At 33.6% G+C, this 21,671-nt stretch overlaps 1 long non-coding RNA gene across 1 annotated transcript; it reads left to right on the top strand.

The window, feature by feature from the left end:
* Positions 1 to 2,496: 2,496 nt before the first annotated feature.
* LOC136235897 (uncharacterized) lies at positions 2,497 to 3,706 on the top strand. The gene is made up of 3 exons (XR_010691973.1): positions 2,497 to 2,755; positions 2,861 to 2,906; positions 3,100 to 3,706. It is a non-coding gene; the product is annotated as an uncharacterized lncRNA (long non-coding RNA).
* The last annotated feature ends 17,965 nt before the right edge of the window (positions 3,707 to 21,671 follow it).

The following is a 21,671-nucleotide window of genomic DNA, read 5'->3' as shown; positions in this document are numbered from 1 at the left end:
CTGTTTGCATAATCCAAGATAAGTAAAGATAAAGAACAGCAATATTTCAGTTGATCCAGAGTACATCAACCTAGCATCTGACCCAGCAGCAAAAACATGCAATTAATCGATTTCTTCTTCTTAGAAATCACCGGTTTCACGCTATGTTCTTGCTCGCAGAATTTGCAGGTAGGCAAAACTGGACTCATCCAAACACTGGGTCAGATACGTTTTATCGCCTAAACCGGAACGAGTTGACACTCTCTTCTGGAAATTCACAGTTTCATAATCGAAGAACCGTTATATTCTGTCATTTTAAGGAACGACTCCATCGACTTTTTCCGTTCATCCTCCGGTTTATAACACGCGAAATCCATCAGATAAATCGGGGTAGACCGCTTAGTAAAGTAGAATCCAACCACGATGAGGAAAAGAGCAGTACCAGCGACTTTTGCAGTCTCGTCGACTTCATAAAAGGGAAAAGATCGGGTCTTTTTTAACCCGTAGAAGAAGGGCAAGAAGATGATGAAGAAGGCGTAGCAGGAGATTTAGATTTAGGTTTACCTTGAATTGATTCTAGAGGGAGAGGAGAGAAAGAAGAAAAAAGAATAAAAAATCGAGTCGGAGAAGATGGTATATTTGATTTTTATTTTTTATTTTGTGGTTTATTTATGATAATTAGATAATAAGTGTATCAATTTTTAAAAATAAATAAATATAGGGACCAAATTAACTCTTTTCCCTTTGACTTTTAACACCGTTAGTCAATTTGGTATGCGTTTGCTAACGGAATGAAGTACATGACACCACTTTGCAAACTTTTAAACCACATAGGTGTTGTTCGAAAATGGGTGTAACCACAAGGTTTATTTTTGTATTTTTCCCAAGAATAAAAAATAGAGATAAGGTGCAAAAATACTCTTAACGTTTATAGCTAGGAGCAATTTTACACCTAACATTGGCGGCCAATAGCAATTTTACTCCTTAATGTTGACAAGTTGGATCAATTTCAGACATTATTGTAAAACACAGATATTTATATTTTGTTCCTTATTCTACACTAATTACATATCAGTAATTAGAGGTTAATATTTATTAATTCGGTAAAATATTTTGAATTTTTTTGTTCAACTCGTAAAATAGACGGTATATATTTTTAATTTTTTTTTTGTAAAAAATTTCATGTCTAATCATATGTTTATGATCTCTCACTAATGAGTGATAAAATGACTCAGACGTGAAGTCTAAATTACAAGATTCACGACTGAGAAGATAATTTGATGAATTATTTCTAAAATTGATCCAACTTGACAACGTTAGGGTAAAGTAGCTCTTGGTTGCCAATGTTAGAACTAAAATATGGTGTAAAATTGTTTATTGATGCAAATGTTAGGAGCATTTTTGCACCTTATCCCTAAAAAATACTAAACTGTTTAATAATTTAAATATTTGAAGGACAACATTACCAAATAAAATAAAATAAAAATTTAAGTACTAAACAGTATACATTTAAATTATAAATACAAAATAGTATGTTAAATAAAAATAGGGTAAATTCTAAAAAAAACCCATGTGGTTTCACCGATTTCCAAATAAACCCATGTGGTTTGTTTTTACCAAAAAAAAGGAGCGTGGTTACGCCGTTACCCGAAAAACGAAAAATAGGTTAACAGTGTTAAAAATGCTGACGTGGCGAAGGGTAAATTTGGAAAAAAAGATTTTTTTTTTTTATTTTTTCTTTCTTCTTCTTCCTCCTCCTCTTCTTCCTCTCTCTCTCTCTCTTCTCTTCTTCTTCCTCCTCCTCCTCCTCCTCCTCTTCCCCTCTCTCTCTCTCTCTTCTCTTTTTCTTCCTCTCTCTTCCCTTCTTCTTTTTTTTTGTTTTTTTGAATCGATTTCAGATTTCCAAAATCGGAAATCTGAAATTTCCAGATTCCTGAAAATTTCCAGGAATCTGGAAATTCCCAGATTTCCGAAATTCCAGATTTCCAAAATCGGAAATCTGGAAATTCCCAGAATTTCCAGATTTCTGGAATTCCAGAAATCTGGAAATTCCAGATTTCCGAAATCGGAATTCTGGGGATTTCCGATTAAAAAAGAAGAAAGAGAAGAAGAAGAAGAAGAAGAAGAAGAAGAAGAAGAAGAAGAAGAAGAAGAAGAAGAAGAAGAAGAAGAAGAAGAAGAAGAAGAAGAAGAAGAAGAAAGAAAAAATAAAAAATAAAAAAAATAAAAAAAAAAATCTTTTTTCCAAATTTACCCTTTGCCACGTCAGTATTTTTAACATTGTTAACCCATTTTCCGTTTTTCGGGTAACGGCGTAACCACGCTCCTTTTTTTTTGGTAAAAACAAACCATAGGGGTTTATTTGGAAATCGGTGAAACCACATGGGTTTTTTTTGGAATTTACCCATAAAAATATAGGGAATTCTAAAATTATTTATCTAATAAAATATAATATTATATAAAATCCAAATAAAAGATTCCCTCTCCAGCTATATAAATACCTCCCTTCTCATCTTCTTCATCCCACAGCAAATAAAATCACCAATCCTAAACCCTTATTCCCTGTTCTTTGAAAAAAATTGAAATCTCTCTTAAAGTTTAATTTGATTTGAGCCTGAATCCTATTCCCCTCAACCCTGAGCCTGAATCAATGTAGCTGTTTAGAGTTACTCTTGATCCTTGGAGCCAGAATTTCCCAATCAAAATATTTTTCTTAATTCAAGAGTGGAGCCATGGGATGCTGAGATGAACAGATCTGTAAATAAATCTAGCCATGGTACTAAAACCATTTTCTCAATTCTTCATTTTAATTTCATTGATTGATGTGTGTTTTTGTTTTTGTTCTTGTCAACTTGTTTGATGTTTGGGTGAATGATTACAGGATGGAAGAAACTCTATATCACTTCATTGATCTTCCCGAATCACAGGTATGAAAATCCTTATTCTGAAAGAACACAGAGGAATCTGAAAATTCGAATTCTAATTCTAGATCTGGTTTTGAAACAAACGTAACTTCAACTTATTCAAAAATTCATTTGAATAGATCTGATTTTTTTCTTTTACAGATTGTTGATTCGGTAATGGAATCTAACGCTAAACAAATTGTTCATCCGTTTACAGATTATACAGTTCTGAATAATCGAACTGACAAGTCGAAATTACAGACGCTTGGAAATGAGTTTCTTCTGGCATCAGAAACGGAATGAAACAGGTACAAATAGCGGTTACACTGGAGAAACTCTGTACAATGGAATGAAACAAATTGAGTTTTTCTGGAAAGCCAATGCTTGATTTATGAACTTACTTGGCCTGAATTGACTAGAAGATACCTTCTAATTATCTCATCCATGACGTACAGTAATTTTTGATTCTCCCGATATCGCCATCGCAAGCCGCCGTGAAAGTTGCAAAGTGTTTCATTGTATATAAGGAGATACTCATGTTTTGTTTCCTTGATTGTGTTTCATGATTTTCTTTCATTTTCTAGCCTATCATATAGTGATGTTTTGATTCTCCAGAAATTGCAAACCGCTGTGAAAGTTGCAAAGTGTTTCATTGTTTACAAATCATTTATGATGTTTGATTACAAACATAGTAAAAGGACTCAAATTATTATTTGATAAGGAGTGAATTGTAATTTATGAGGATTAGTTATGTAATTTGAAGGACTATTAATTTATGGAGTAAAAAAATGGCAAAAAAACAAAAGCTGTTATTATTCTCACAACTACAACAAGTTGCATAAATTACAATTTTGGATTCTAGCTTTTTTTCCTTAATTTTGCGGATTTTGCCCCAAAGTGGGGCTTATAATAACAAATTAACCATATAAAGGGCCCGATTAAACTTTATGCCCACTATGGAGCTAGTTTAATCGTGAGCGAAACCGGAAACCAGCCTTCCGGTTTTGTTTTGCAAGGAAACCGGAAGGCTAGCTTCCGGTTTCTCATTTTTAATTATTTTTTATTTTTTTTTAAATGCAAAAGTTAGCTTCCGTTTCCATTAATATATATATATATATATTTTAAACCTTTCCTATCCACTTCCGCTTTTCAAAAAATTTTAAAGGTAAATTTTAAAAAAGTCCCTCTATTTTATTTAAACTTTTAATTTATCTTCAATCTTTAACTATTTATTTTTAAATCCATTAATTAAATATTTCCTTGTCAAATTAGTTAGTAGTAAATATCTAATTCGGTTAAAAACATTTATTCTTTTAAATGTGAGTTTGAAATTATATTTTTGACAGTTTAAATTACGATTTTTACAGTTTCTTTATAATTTCAAACGTCACCGAAAAGTTACGGTTTAAAGTGACACTTAAATAACAGTTAAACAATTTCAAACTGTAATTTAAACTGTAAATTCATTAATTAAATATTTCCTTAACAAATTAGTTAGTAGTAAAATCTAATTCAGTTAAAAAATGTTTATTCTTTTAAATGTGAGTTTGAAATTATATTTTTGACAGTTTAAATTACGGTTTTTACAGTTTCTTTATAATTTCAAACTGTAAAAACGGTAATTTAAACTATCACTTCGAACCGTAACGTTATGGTTAAGTTTATAATTTCAAACGTCACCGAAAAGTTACGGTTCGAAGTGACAGTTAAACCATTTCAAACTGTAATTTAAACTGTTCGAAGTGACAGTTAAATGTTGGCCAAATTTAACTATTATTTCGAACAATTTAAATTACAGTTTGAAATGATTTAACTGTTATTTAAGTGTCACGTCGAACCGTAACTTTTCGGTGACGTTTGAAATTATAAAGAAACTGTAAAAACCGTAATTTAAACTGTCAAAAATATTATTTCAAACTCATATTTAAAAGAATAAACATTTTTAACCGAATTAGATATTTACTACTAACTAATTTGGTAAGGAAATGTTTAATTAATAAATTTAAAAATAAATAGTTAAAGATTGAAGTTAAATTAAAAATTTAAATAAAATAGAGGGATTTTTATGAAATTTAACTTTAAAAAATTTTGAAAAGCGGAAGTGGATATACAAGCTTTAAAAAAAAAAATATATATATATATTAATAGAAAACGGAAGCAAAGCTTCCAGTTTCTAATTTTTTTGTATTTAAAAAAAATAAAAAAATAAATCAAAAGAGAAACCGGAAGGCTGGCTTCCAGTTTCTTTGCAAAATGAAACCGGAAGCTAGCCTTCCGGTTTCGTGTCCAGTTAAACAAGCCCTACAACGGGCAAAATGTTTAACTGGACCCCTAATAGGATAAAAAAATCATTATAAGCCTCAAAGTGGGGCAAAATCCTAATTTTGCTATAATTTTGTGTTGACTTATTTTTTAAAAATTGAGAATTCTTCTGAAACCTTAAATGGCCAGAGCAGTGTGGGGGCGTTTTCGATGTAAGAGATTCTGTTGCAAATTATGAAATTTTGAAAGGGTTGATTTCAAAATATCAAAACAGACTGGGTTCAATGAGTAATTCGGCTGAAGACGTTCATAATACATGTTTCAGAGAGACTATGTGTGGAAATCAATCAATCGCTATTGCATCTCCTGATGAGGATATATAGACAATTCTTTCGAATAAGACGCCTAGACCCTAGGGTGGCTAGGTAGAGTAATTCACTTTTTATTATTGATATAATTTTTTGACTTTTTATTATTTATACAAATGATTTTATTGGGTAAATAATTTATTAACCTCCTAATTTTCACTTAACACATTGTTTAGTCTTTCAATTTTAACAAACACATTATAAAATTCTATCTTTTGTCAATATTAACCATTTGGTAATTCTATCTATTTATTTTTTAGATTTTTAATTGTTATATTTGGCATAAACAGATAGACAGAAAATAACATAGTAACATGAACATTTTATATCTACTATGACTGTCTTGAAAGTTAAGATATGTTCGGTTATTGTGTTTTTTAAAATAGGAGATTAAAACAGTGTGTTAGGTAAAAAAATAGAGACTAATAAATTATTTACCCTAAATAATTATTAATTGAATAATATATATAAAATAGTGTGATAAGTAGTGATGTGATATCAAAAGCACAAGAGCATGGAACAAAGGAGCTTGGAGTTAAGGAGCCCAATAGAAGCATGAGGGATCCATTGGAGCTGTCAATTGGACCTATGACGAAGAATCGTGCAAATAAAGACCAACAAATGCTTAATGGACTCATCTTGAGCTTCTTTAAGCAAGGAATGAATTCTAGCAAAGTCATTAAAGATGGTGTGCTTTTGTGTTGTATCCAAGCCCAAGCCCATAATAGTGATATGTAAAAAGGTTGATCATGTTTTAAGAGAAGCTTTGGACTTGCATGTGTTTGGCATGTGCAAAACCCATTGGGACTCATTAAAATTAATGCTATAACCTTATAGGTTTGATTGGGCTTATTTCTAGCTAATTAAAAGGCCCAAATAATGTTAATTAGTGGGCTGAAATTGGGCTCTAAAGGATAAAAACGAATTTAATGTTTTTCCTTATCTAATTAGGATTTCTTTTACCTTGATGCACTAGGATTCAACTTCCTTTTTAGTTTAGGTTTAGGTTTATTTTGTAGCCTATATAAAGGCTTGTATTCTTCATTATTTTGATCAATCAGACATCAATATTTTTATGAACAAAAGTTCTTCTTTTCCTTTGGGAATTATTTTCAATCCGGGATTGAATTCTTTATTGTGAGCTTGAGAGACTGGGTCATCATTCTTGCAATATTATCTTGATCGTGAACAAGTATTTTGGTAAGGTACTTGTGAATCGCCAAACACTCAGGTTCCAATTTAATTATTCGAAGGTGTAAGGTTAGATCTCCTTTCATTGTCTTTAATTCTTTGGGATTGGTTTGTTATCACCAATTTATGTTTGTTATTTGATTCTATTAATTCCTTAAGATAGATCGGGAAAACTTGTTGATTTGGTTATTATCTCTCTTTCATAACCAATATCACATCAATTGGTATCAGAGCTTTGGCTCTTAAGGAATTTGTTGTTTTTATTTTGTTTGTCGAAATAAAAAAAAACCCAATCTAGAGTCTTTAATTATTGATCGAGTTCCTCATACCTTTGCATCTAGTTATTTAGGTTCTTAGTTGTAGCGAATTGATTTTTGGATTCTATTCTTACTAGCCAAACCTATTTATGTGTGTGAATTTATTCAAATTTTTGCATGCTAAATCATTAGTACAAGTTTAATTTGTTAATCAATTTCAGCCTAGTTAAAAAAAAAAATGGGCTCATTGTTTGTACTAAAGTTACAAGTTTTCTAGAATTTGCATGCTAAACACACATTCTTAAAATTTCTTTCAAACCTTTGTCTCTTTTTCGAAAATCGTCTTTTATTCTATTCTTAGTATGCTAAACTTTGGTTATCGTTACAATATTAGTCTTCTTTGCTTCTAGTTTCTGCCCTACTTTATTTTGTCATTCTTTTGCTTCATTGGCATTTATATTACCCGAGATAATCCTTGTGATCTATCAAGATAATATAAAAGAGTGATTGAACCGATTGTGAGGTACTTCTTTTACTTTCTTTTTTTCTTTTCTTGCTTTAGACTAGATTTCACTTCTCTTTCATTCTTTATATATTTTGTTATGTCTAACGGACCTAAAGAGGACAATGTTAACGATTTTGATTCTAAAGAATGGCAACAAGCTATTGTAGGTGAGATGAAAAGGTTAGGGGCTATTATGGCTGATTTGGTTTCAAACCAAAAGAAATCAAGCCAAAAGAAAGGAGGACGGGGGAGATTGAATTTTGATGATGAACTATCAGAGTCTGAAGAGGAGGAGCAGTTTGGATACTGAAAAAGGGGTAATAATCCAAAATATAGTAATCCCAATGCTATCAAACTTAAAATGCCTACTTTTCGAGGAGCTAGTGACCCGGAGGCGTATCTTGATTGGGTACGAAAGATTGAAACAATCTTTGACATACATGGGTATTCCGAGGAGAAGAAGGTGAAACTTGTAGTATCTGAACTAACTGAATATACGGCTGTTTGGTGGGACCAATTAAAGCGCACAAGAAAAAGAGATGGTGAATATAATAAAAAATACTAAACTGTTTAATAATTTAAATATTCGAAGCACAAAATTGTTAAACAGAATAAAATTTAAGTACTAAACAATATATTATTAAAATATAAATACTAAATAGTATGTTAAACAAAAATATAGGAATTAATAAATTATATATCCAATAAACAATAATAATGTAAAATCTCTCGCCGGGAACTTTTGTGAAAGAGATGAACGAAGAGTCCCTGTCCTTGTCCTTATGTAGAGGCTTCTAATCTAAGGTACCGGAAACTCCTCCACATGGAAGCAAGAATATTATGTAGGAAGGGTCTAATCCCCGTGCACATATCAAAATCTAAAATTAGTAGGCCAAGCTTAGGAGCTCTGAAAAGAAAGTCTCTCTTTCGAAGGCCTAGCATGCCAGAGAAAGCTTCCTCCCTGAGATAGGATATGCTTGCTGTCAACGAAAGAAAGAATTGAATCTACCATCACTAACGAAAGTCATGAAAAATGTGGTCTTGGCATTGGTGCTTCTCGCTAATGTAAGTTGCGTTAGAAAGTTCGAAGGATCTAAAAAATTGTCATTCTAAAACATCATCCGCGGCGCACACTTCGGTCACTGCCAGTATCCCATGCTATCACTCTTTTGATCGGAAACTATGGGAATGAGCAAAAGCTTCTAAGTCCTCCTAGTGGCCATTGCTCCTAGTATGAGTAGTTTATAGCCCCAAGATAAGTCATTTAAGTGTCCCCCCGCTCTACTAAAAGAAAGCTAGCATTCGGAATAGCCGGAAACTAGGGCTTAGTATGAGAGTACTCACCTAACTGCTAGAGAAACCAAAAGACGGGGCTGCACTGGAATAGGACAGGTAAGCTCGGTAGTCACAGTTGGGAAAGATCTTAGCTTTTGAGTACTGGGTCTACGTCTAAGTAGACCGAAACCAATCAGAAGTGCAAGGGATTCATTGGTTAGCTGCTTTAGAACCTCAGTTTTGAGGAACTCCAGTCGTGTTGATTTCCCCTATCTGAATCTCTTTTTGAAAGGTTACTTCAAGCGATGTTACCTTTCAAAAAGAGGGTCAAAGGCGGGTAAGAGTCAATCCTACTTGGTAGTTCCGGACGTGCCCACAGCTGATCAATGCACGAGGATCCATAGCACCTGGAGATGGGGAAGATGACTACAAGCGGCTGGGACCTAGCCCAACGGTGAAGGAAGCATAAGCAGTTGAAGCATCCGGGTAGCCCGAAATCGATTCATAGAAAGATTTCTTTGCCTTTACGAGTTGAGTAAATCGTATGGATAATACAATGAACAACAATGATTACGATTACTTAGGAGCGGGGAAGGATGAGCCAGCCCTCTACACTATGGATTGTTGGTCCCCCCGCCCTATAGAATGAATAAGGTCTAACCAAAGATTCCTTCTTCACCTATATAAACACCCTTTACTTCTCTTCTACTTTTTCATCTCACGACAAATAAACATCACTAATCCTATTTCCTTCTCTTAGAAAAAAAAAATTAAAATCTCTCTTTTCTTTAGTTTAATTTCATTTGAGCCTGAATCCTATTCCCCCCTTGCAACACTGAGCTTGTATCAATGTAGTGGTTTAGAGTTACTGTTGATTCTTGGAGCCAGAATTTCCCAATCACAACATTTTTCTTAATTTAAGTGTGGAGCCATAGGATGAGGTGAACAGATCTGTAACAAAATGTAGCCATGGTATTAAGTCCATCTAGGTTTTCACTGCTTCTGTTATGTCACTTAGTGCTTCAAGGGGAGCGTGAGATGGCATCAGACAACAAGATTTTGGGAGAGTTTGACCTTGTTGGTATTCCACCATCACCACAAGGTCTGCCTCAGATCGAAGTGACATTCGACATTGATGCCAATGGTATTGTCATCAGGTGGTCTATCAGAAAGACGAGATTGAAAAGATGGTTAGGGAGGCTGAGCAATTCTCTCAGAAAGAACAAGAAAGAAAAGCTTTGATAGACATAAAAAAACACTGTCGACACCACTATCTATAGACATAAAATATAGCTAATATAACTAGATATACCTAATATAGACATATTCCTAAAAGGATATCTAATGTTACTAAATATATGAAATAGAATCATAACTAAGAAATGTGTTAAGTATAAATATAACTGCAACATATATCTAAGAGAAATTATATAGTGTATCAGGAATACCACATCAGAATCTAATGTGATATGCCTTGGCCAATGAAAACAAAACATATGGAATTTACTTTAAAAAATTTTAATAATTAAAAATATTAATTCACTTTTCTTATATATCTGTTGTTCTCCTTCCCGTCGTCCCCTTCATCTGTTAAAACCAGATCCGATCAACCTTCTTTGTCCATTTTCTACACTTGAGTTCCACTTATCCAAAAACACATAAAGGATGATAAAAGAATATGTTTAATTTTATTAAAGCACATTGGTTATATGAACTTCAATTCAAATTAAGGTTTTTCAATTTCTATTAAAATATACTGGTGGTTAATTAATTTTGGGTTTCTGGAATTAAATTTTGTTTTAAAATTTTAGATCCAAATTCAATTTTTTAGTTGCTGTTCTACAATAAATCTTCCCCAAATAGAATATAGCTATATAAATAAACTCTCTCTCTCTTAGAAGACTGATTGTTCCTTCCGTTTTCTTCCGTCGGCTACCACTTTGTTCTGTCCGCCCTCCTCCTATCATCTCCGACCGTCCTTCTCCTTTCTTTTTCTCTACCACTGCCGGTGGAAAAGTAAGAACTGTATATATTGTCCACAAGATCTAAGGAGACAAACTTTGGTAGATGAGGGATTTCTGGCATTCAACAATTGAAGTTTCAAATTAGATCTAAAGAGACAAACTTGGGTAGATGAGAGAATTCAGACGGAACCTAACCGGAAAACCAAGTAGTTCACAGTTCGTGATAAATTAATCCTGAAATTCCAGCAAACTCACACTAAAATAATTGAAACCAAAGTATATGTTGTTGAGATTTGAAAGGTGGAAGAGGGAGCTTTTGAATTTGCCGCTAATTGCAACTGAGGTCCAGATCAATTACATGAATTGAGCAGTGGTAATCGTCAGCAGTGGAAAACAAAGTGAGAAGTGGTGGCCGTCGGCAATATGTATATATTTGTTTTAGACAGATTATTTCGAGAATCATTATTCTAATCAACCTAGAATATATTGTTCAATTTTTTTACAGTTGTCTTAATCACATTGGTCAAGGCATACACATCAGATTCTGATGTGGTATGCCTGTATCTAATATAACTAAGATCTATATATATATATATATATATATATATAATAAGATATATAAAATATACATATAACATAATACATGTTCAATATATGTATATCAAAATAGAAAAACCATAAATGTATATATTATTTTATATTATATATATATCCAAATGAAAGAAGGAAAAACATATAATATTGTACATAGAAATATAAAAGGTATATAACTATATATGTATAATAATAATGAAATTAGTAACACTATAAGATATAATTATATATAACGATAATGAAATGAATAAAAAGTATATAACTATACATAATAATAATGAAATTAAAATACTATTTAATATAAATATAATATATAACTATAATAAAATTAATAATATACAAACTATATAATATAATTATTATAAACTATATAATAAAACTATTTCAAATATGAAAATATTCTACCATATAACATAACTATATACATATAATTTGGAAAATATATAAACTTATATATATATATATGAGAGGACTCTTGTGAGAACCCTTTTTCAGATGAGGACACTTTGTTATATGAGAACACTCAAAACTATGCCCTTTTGAGTATAAAAATTAAATAAAACAAGGAATGCGGGCAAATTTCATCAATGGTATACAACCTTTGTTCCATTTCACACTTTGGTGTACAACCTTTAATTTATCTCACTAATGTATACGACCTTATAGGTGATCGCACACTATGATGTACAGCAGGTAAAAGTGACCGGTCAACGCGTAGTCAACGTGCCACCTCAGCGACTTGACCGGTTAAAAAGTCAAAAATTAATAAACTACCTATATATAGGGATGTAAACGGGGCGGGGCGGGCATTTGGTTTCCCATCCCCGTCCCCGTCCCCGCCAGCTAAATGGGGACAAAAACTATCCCCGTCCCCGCCCCACGGGAATCCCCGCGGGTACGGGGAATCCCCGTTTACCCATGATCCGAGCTAATTGGTTATTTAATTACATGATCTGAGCTAATTGGTTTTTTTCAAATATATATCTTTTATTATTTTTTTAATTTGGAGTAGCAGCTGCAAGCCTTACCCTTAGGTCTTTTCTCAGGATTTTCACGGATGGAGCTTTATGATTTGAAATGTTGTCTTCCATATTAATGGCATAATGCATTTAGAAGGGAATCTATCATTTCCATATATGCTTGGACCTTTATTCATATGCCTTGCCTACTATTATATTGAAATTGAAATACAGTACCTAAATTCATATCATTTCCATTTTCTTTTCATTTTTTCTCATTTACATATTAATGGCAGTGGAGAAGCAGAGAATAGGTAAAGAGCAGGAGATACGAATGAGTAAAAAGAGTAGGAGATATTCTATTTTATCAATTGTATAAAAATTCTAATATTTAAAAATTCTAATATTTCTCACTTAATTAGTAAATAATTAAGTAAATGTTTTTGCATTTCATTTATAAACGGGGATTAATCGAGGATCCCCGGTCGGGCTTCACGGGTACGGGTACGGGGATCCCCGCGGGGCGGGGATACCATTTCCCGGCCCCGCCCCGTACCTGCCTACGGGGACCATATTGGTCCCCATCCCCGTCCCCATTAACAAACGGGGCGGGGAATCCCCGCCCCGTCGGGGCGGGCCCCCGACGGGTACGGGTATTCCCCGCCCCAGTTGCATCCCTACCTATATACCCTTGTTTCCTTCTTTCTTTCTTTCTCTATTCCTTCTCTCTAGTAATACTAACGCCTGAAACTCAATTTCTGAACATCAATGGCAGAAATAAGTTCAGTTTGAGTAAGTTCCTTCTCTCTCTAGTATTATTTTGAACCATCTTTGTTCTTCACAATGAATTTATTATCTCTTCTTCTATCATTGAAGGAATGTTTTCAATTTTTTCTTCGATTTAATATTCCACCTTTTACTTTCTTTGTGGAAAGCCTCGACTCTCTTTTATTCGATTTAACATTCAATTCTTCACAGTCCAGAACTCGACCAACTATAAATTCAATGGGTATATTGTCGATCTCAATTTTGCTTCACAGTTTGAAGTTGCGAGGCGGCCGCTACGAGGTTGTTGAAGATCTCGAATCTCCAGTCCTTCCGTTGCTCGAGCTTGTACATAGCGAATTGCAAGGCTTTGGAGGAAAAAATTCAATCTTTTCTATTCTTTGCAATTTGAAGAACAATTCCCACAATACTGTCCACATCATTATTGTTCACCTTGGAAAGATTATAAACCTCCATTGAAAGTCACTGACATTTCTTGCAGTTTGTTGATCTCTAAATCTCAATTGAAAATCACCGGCGTTTCTTGTGGTTTGTTGTGGAGAGTATGAGACGAGTTCTGATTCCGCACAAGAAAGATTCAGCAGCGGTGAACATCGTTCGAATCCATGGCTGGAAAATCTAGTAAGGGAGAGAAGAAACTCCTTGTGTGAAAAGGAGAAGAAGTGAGAAAATTGAGGGTTTTAGTAGAGGACGAAATGAAAGAGATCCAGATTTTGGTTTTGGTTTTTGTAATTTAGGAGATTGAGATTGAGATTGAGATTTAGCATTTAGGGGATCTGAGAAAATGGAAGAAAAAGAAAAGGGGAAAGGCAAATTCGGTCCTTGGGAGAGGGAGGAAAATGAAAGGGTAGTGGATGATGGGAGTTAGAAATTTTAAGGGTATAAATGTCTTTTTATCTTTAATATATACAATATTTTAACTTAAAAAATGATTAAATGTATACGTGGCATGATTAACCTGCTATAGTAGGTCATATACACCATAGTGGGAGGTCACCACTAAGTTCAGTTATATTTTTGTGACAAATTGAAGGTTGTATACCAAAGTGTGAAATGGTGCAAAGGTTGTACACTACATATGTAATTTACCCAAGGAATGCTGCTAGTGGGATTCAAACTCAGACACTTCCACCTACACTCCACACTACTTACCATTAAATAATTACTTTTCTTGTACATTATGTCACGCGCTGCTTAATATACAACTGTCCTTGTATCTTCTATTGTTTAATATTTGACGCATACACTTATTAATATTGAATAAATGTGCATAATAATGAATTATTAATAGAAAAATAAATCCAAGAACATGCTCTAATTTTTTATTTATTTAATTCCTCTCTATTTTTTTTTCTGGAACACTTGCTTTAATTTGTTCATTATACAATTCTTTTATTTATATATTATCAAGTGCATATGATGCTAAAAAAATCCAATACTATATTTTTTAAATAAAAATACGCTTCCTTTAGTTTGTTTATTATACAATTCTTTTATAGTTCGAAAAAGCATAACGCATGTTCTAAAAAACATAATGTATGTTCTAAAAAATATATCGTACGTTCTAAACTTCATAGTTCTAAAAAACATAACGCATGTTCTAAAAAAATATCGTACGTTCTAAACTTCATATTTCGTGTTTTAAAAGTTAAAATATATGTTCTAACGTATGTTTTAAAAAATATATTTTTATTTAAAAAATATAGTATTGGATTTTTTTTAGCATCAGATGCACTTAATAATATATAAATAAAAGAATTGTATAATGGACAAACTAAAGCAAGTGTATTTTTATTTAAAAAATACAGTATTAGATTTTTTTTAGCATCAAAGGCACTTAATAATATATAAATAAAAGAATTGTATAATGAACAAACTAAATTAAGTGTATTTTTATTTAAAAAATATAGTATTGGATTTTTTTTAGCATCAGAGGCACTTAATAATATATAAATGAAAAAATTGTATAATGAACAAAATAAAGCAAGTGTCCCAACGGTAGATAGCGTGCACATCACTTTTTCTATGCCACAGTCTCAGGTAAAAAAAAATTCTGGTGAACGGAATCTGGCGATTAGGTGGTCGTTTTCCGGCAAGAAAAAAAAGTACCCAAAAAATTCCAGAAAATGTAAAACATTATTCTGAGAAACTTTAATTCTTGAGTCAAAGCATGATTTTTTATGCTTTAGTCCCAATAAAAGGGCAAATTACATACGTGGTGTACAACCTTTACCCCAAATCACACTTTGGTGTACAACCAAAATTTTGTCACATTAAACCGTACGAACTTCAGGTGACCTCCCACTAAAGTGTACAACTGGTAAAAATGATCGGTCAATGTCTGGTCAACGCGCCACCTCAGCATTTTGACCACTTTAAAAGTAAAAAATTCACACCCCTAATATGGAATTACTAAAATACCCTTGTCCACTTTAAAAGCTTTTACTGGTAATCTTTCTCTCTTTCATGAAATTTAAATTTGTTCTATCATTTAATCTTAATTTGTAATTCTCTTAACTTACCTTGTAGTCTATTAAAGGCTTGAATTCCAGGAGAATAATAGATCAGAGAGTAGAAGATCATATAGATCCATCAGTAAATGTATTTTTCACAATAAATGATCTAAAAATAGGAAAACAAATCCCAATATATTTCCCAAACAAACACACCCCATTTACTAACCAGGCAACAAACAAAATCAATCCCTTTTTCATCAAAAAAGCTCCCATACCTCCTGAAACTATTCTCTTTGCCCAAAAACTCCCCTCAAGCCAAAGCCATAGAATACACTCTAAACCAATGCGAAACAGATCCCAAAATTGAAAAAGAGACAAAGCTATGTGTAACCAATTTAGAATCCATGCTTAACTACGTACGTGTAACGACTCGGTCCGGAGTGGGTGGCGCCGGGGTAAGAAGGCCTGAGCAAGGAGCGGCCCTAAGGGATGGCAATGGGGGCAGGAATGAACTGAATCCCACATCGGAAATGGAAAGGGAGTGATTGGGGCTTATTAGTAAGATGTGAATCTAATATATGCAGACGTGTTTTAAAGCCGTGAGGCTCAATGTGTTGGAATTGGGCCAGAGCGGACAATATCTACATGGTATTGGACCAGGGTGTTACAATTGGTATCAGAGCCGACTCTCCACGTACGATGTGTGGTTCAGGGACGAACCAGGCGGAAGCTGGTGGGCCTGTAACGACCCGGTCCGGAGTGGGTGACGCCGGGGTAAGAAGGCCTGAGCAAGGAGCGGCCCTAAAGGATGGCGATGGGGGCAGGAATGAACTGAATCCCACATCAGAAATGGAGAGGGAGTGATTGGGGCTTATTAGTAAGATGTGAATCCAATATATGCAGACGCGTTTTAAAGCCGTGAGGCCCAATGTGTTGGAATTGGGCCAGAGCGGACAATATCTACATGGTATTGGACCAGGGTGTTACAATTAGTATCAGAGCCGACTCTCCACGTACGATGTGTGGTTCGGGGACGAACTAGGCGGAAGCTGGTGGGCCTGTAACGACCCGGTCCGGAGTGGGTGGCGCCGGGGTAAGAAGGCCTGAGCAAGGAGCGGCCCTAAGGGATGGCGATGGGGGCAGGAATGAACTGAATCCTACATCGGAAATGGAGAGAGAGTGATTGGGGCTTATTAGTAAGATGTGAATCCAATATATGCAGACGCGTTTTAAAGCCGTGAGGCCCAATGTGTTGGAATTGGGCCAGAGCGGACAATATCTACATGGTATTGGACCAGGGTGTTACAGTACGTGTCACTTTCGGATTGGAAGATGAATCCTTACCTCCATTGTCATCATTTTCTTTCCTAATGTCTTCAGTTCCTTGAAAGTCTATGGTTCTGCTGTTTCGTCTCTTCCTTGGCGAAATTGTTCGATGATAGCGCTGTGACCAAAAGAAATTAGGCAAGGCCATTAAAAACCATAAGAAATTCCAAAATCTTTCATCAGTTATTCTTTCATCAAAATCTTTCTGTCTCTGAAAAAAAAAACCAAATTAAAACATATACATTAAAATTAAACCATAAAGATAATCAAAGATGCCTCCTTTATAAAGAAATACGATCTGGTTCGAGAAAAGTAGGTAGTGGGAAAGAGGTCGGAGATGAAGGAAATGAAGTCGGAGAAGACGGTGGTTTCTCTTTTTTGGGTTTGTTGAAATTGCCAGAGAAATAAATAGAAGGAAGAAATGGTGCAAAGAAGAAAGATTAGGAGTAGCAGCAAGGACGATTTGGAAAAGTTAGAGAGAGAGTGTAACATCCGTAATTTTATAGAGGGTTTTTTTTTTTTTTGTAAAAATAAGGCATAATATATATTATAATTATAACATTACAAAATAAAATTTATTAAATTTTTTATTATATGAACCCCATTAATTAATTTATTATTATTATTATTATTATTTATAAGTGGATCCATTTTTAATTGAATTTAATTATTATTATTATTATTAATATCATTATGATTAAAGTTAGAAGGGGGCGGATGAAGAAAAATAGGTTTTGGCAGAACAAAACCTTTTCTCTTGCTCAGTCTACGCCGCTTCAACTTTCTTCCATTTTTAATCTAATTTTATTGATAACTTTTTATTCCGGTCACTTCTTAGAACAAAAATTATACCATTAAATTTCTTGTTTCGTGAGGAACATTTTGAGACTACTATTGATGTTTTTCTGATCGAAAAATATGGTGACCGGAGCGGGTATTTTGCATCGTGAAAGTATTAGATCCCGACCTTTTAGGTGATTTTAAAAGTGAATGGGGTGCAATTTTGGACTCCTCTAGTCGTTAGCTATCTCGTGATAGTCTCGGCTCGCGATTCCGGCATCTCCGGCGAACTTCCGGCGACTGACCACCGCGCTCCAGCGAAACTCCGGGAGCCAGTAATGAGCCAGTTAAAGCCCGAATAATTAATTAGCGTTTTGGGATGAGAGGTAAACTTAATTGTTTATGTTTATATATATATATATATATACACACATTTATGTGAGTGTCTATTAATGTGTTGTGATATGATAATTAAATGTATGTTGAATGATGAATGTTGAGTATATGATTATCATTGGGTACTTTATTTATATAAATGGTGATTTGATATTGGAGTTTCAAATGTTATCTCTATGGTTGGATTTATCAATATAATGTTTTGTTTCTTTTGAAATCGTGTTACTCATGTATTTACCTAGTGAGGTAATTAGCCGTGAAATGATACCATGGTAGAACGGGAATGAAAATGCGTTCAGAAGATTAAGAATTATGGAATTGTGTTGGTTTATATCTGAGTTAGTAGAAAACATAAATAGTTAGCTTGAGTGAGTATATTCAATGGTCTGGAGGTTTGTTGATAACTGTGATCACAGGCACCTGGGTAGGGTGTTATTGAGCTTGTACTGTGTCCTGAAACTGGGGGCGATAGCAGTACCGTATTATTAAGATAATTATTATGAGGTTGAAAGGGTACGTAAAACGTACGCCTACGTTGGAATATTGTTAACCATGAGACCATTGAGTATATTTCACTTAGGTCTAGCTGGGCCCTTGAAAATAAAGATGATAAATATAATTTTGTTGTTTCAGATAAATCGAGTCACATACGAGATGATACGTTTTATATCTTATTCTCGATTGATTGATGGTTGATTATTTGATTTACTAAATGTTAAGTTAAGATGCATGAAATTAATTAATTAATAATATATATATATATATATATTTATATAAATATAGATAATTATGTTTATTGAGTAGGCAGCTCACCCCTTGCCACGTTGAAATTTTCAGGCTAGGTTCAGAGGTTCTTCTATTTGCTAGATTTTCAGGTTTACCCAGCATTCAGGCTGGCAAGCACAAGCGTCTCATTCTCATTAGAAATTTTATGGACATTTATTAGGATTTAATGTATTGTTGAAGTGGATTACTTTGTTTAGATTAAGTGAATTTTTATTGATCGATTACATTGTTTTATTGGTTATTGAACCTTTTGAATATTGATTTTTGATAGACAATAATAAATAAGGAGGCTTTATTTGATTATGTTGTTGTTTGCATGCAATTATAATAATTCCATAGATTTCTGTGTGTTTTCAATGTGACCCGGGACGGGGGTTACAGAGAGGAAGGGAAAGACAAGATTGAAATCATTTAGAGAGAGAAGAGTTAGAGAGAGAAATAGAGTGAGTTCTATTTTTTTTTCAATTTGGAAGGAATAAGGGTATTTTAGTAATTCCATATTAGGGGTGTAAATTTTGACTTTTAAAGTGGTCAAAATGCCGAGATGGCGCGTTGACCAGGCGTTGACCGGTCATTTTCACCGGCTGTACACTTTAGTGGGAGGTCACCTGAAGTTCGTACGATTTAGTGTGACAAAATTTTGGTTGTACACCAAAGTGTGATTTGGGGTAAAGGTTGTATACCACGTATGTAATTTACTCCCTAATAAAACGTTTTCTTGAATTTTTCCAATTTTACATGCTTCAACAATTTATTGGGTCAAAATCGTAAGAAATCTCGATTTGAGCCAAAAATTAAAGTTTCTTAAAATGATGTTTTACATGTTTTTGAATTTTTGATAATTTTCTGGGCACGTTTTTGGTCATACCTTTCAGCACTATGTGTTGGAAAAACTAGCACATACTGCTGGACGCTAGCATGTTGTTTTAAATCAGTGTACAAATTGTTCTAATTAGTGAACCAATTGTTTCAAATCACTGTATCAATTGTTCCAACAAAATAATTATATTGTTCCAACAGAATTCTTAAATTATTCCAACAGAATACTTATATTGTTCTGACAGTGTACGAAATTCTTTCAAATTAGTGTACTATTTATTCCAACATAATACTTATATTGTTTCAATAGAATAAATCAGTGTACCAATCATTTCAAATCAGTGTACCAATTGCTCCAACTCAGTATACCAATTTTTCCAACATAATTAACTCTTATATTCTTCCAACAGAATAAATTTGTGTACCAATTGTTTCAAATCAATGTACTAATTTTCTAACAGAATAGTTATATTGTTTCAACAAAATACTTGTATTGTTCCAACAAAATTGTTATATTGTTCTAATAAAATACTTATATTGTTGGGTCGTAGCGAGATTCTTACAGTTTAGTCCTAATAAATCATTTTCCTTAATTTTATCCATTTTACATACTTCAACAATTTATTGGGACTAAGCCTTAAGGAATCTCACTTTGAATCAAGAATTAAAGTTTCTTAGAATGATGTTTTACATTTTCTGAAATTTTTTGAAAATTTTCTGGACATTTTTTTCTCATAGAAAAACAGCCACATGATTGCCGGATTCTGTTAACCGGAATTTTTTTTACTTGAACCACTGGGATCTTAAAATGACCATCTAATTAAGATGAGTCCAACGGTATAAAATTTTTCGAAAAACGAGATTGGGAAAGTAAAAAAAATACATTTTAAAGAAAAAATAAAACAATTTTCTATCTCATGCGATGACATCAGCATTGACATCATCCTCCTACCCCATTCGCTTAGGCCTTGTTTGGATGGAGGTATTTTAAAGTAAAGTAAAGTAAAGTAAGATAAGATAAGTGAAGTGTTTGGTTTGATGGTAAGGTAAGATAGGGTTATATGCAAAATTACTTTTATATCCAAACAATGCTTTATTTTAAAATAAACATAGAGGGTAATTTTGAAAAAGAAAGATTTGTCACCTGTTTACCCTCCAATTTGGAGTGTAAAGAAAATTAGCCAAATTTCACCTCACCAACCCTCACTTACTATTGCATTCAATTACTATTTGTGTGACTTTCCCATAATACCCCTAACCTTTTCTCTTCCCCCTTCTCCTTGGTTACGCGAACGGTTGGTTGCTCTCCCATTAATGATTCCCAGACTTTTGATCTTCCTATCTTCCTTTAAATTGTATAAAATCTGCACCATTTCTCCAAATCACCATGTATTTCTCTTCTTCCTCTCTTCATCTATTGATTCTTCATCTTCCTAATCCTAGAAAACGAAGCCATGGTTCTTCATCTTCCTGTTCCTACTCGTTCCTTGGTTTCTTTCTTCTTGTTACCATCAAAGAAATGGTTATTTTACGTTATTTCCATCGTTTTTTCCAGTTTATCATCTTATTGTCGCTTTTAAGGGTGAAAGGCGTGAAAAATATAAGTATCTAGTGTTTTTTTTTTGCGTTTTTCCATAAAATCACTTCGTGTATAGTCAATGATTTCGCGAAGATCTGTGATGAGAAAGAGCCTGAAACATGACGATCTACTTAGCGAATTAATTATTTCGCGAAGTCTGCGAGTAGAAAAGTTCATGATTTCACTTGCAGACTTCGCGAAATTATCGATATGCGACGTAGATTGTCACGTTTCAGACCTTGCAGACGTCGTGAAAACATCGATTCACTAAGTAAAAAAATAATCCTCTTCCCTGCACATTTACATTCGCATGCTTCGCTAATCCTCATTTCATGAAGCCAAATTGTCATTTTTCCTGCCTAACATGATTAATTTTTCCTGAAGGTGTTTGAATACATAACATCCCTTTCTAGAAGGCGACGTATTGGGGTGCAGAGGAGATGACTTTCCTTCCTGTATAGGGATTAACTTCCCTCAAGATTGACA

Source organism: Euphorbia lathyris, chromosome 7, assembly GCF_963576675.1.
Source record: "Euphorbia lathyris chromosome 7, ddEupLath1.1, whole genome shotgun sequence".
NCBI classification, from domain to species: Eukaryota; Viridiplantae; Streptophyta; class Magnoliopsida; order Malpighiales; family Euphorbiaceae; genus Euphorbia; species Euphorbia lathyris.
The sequence above is the reverse complement of the archived record's forward strand: the minus strand, read 5'-3'. Positions and strand labels throughout refer to the sequence as shown.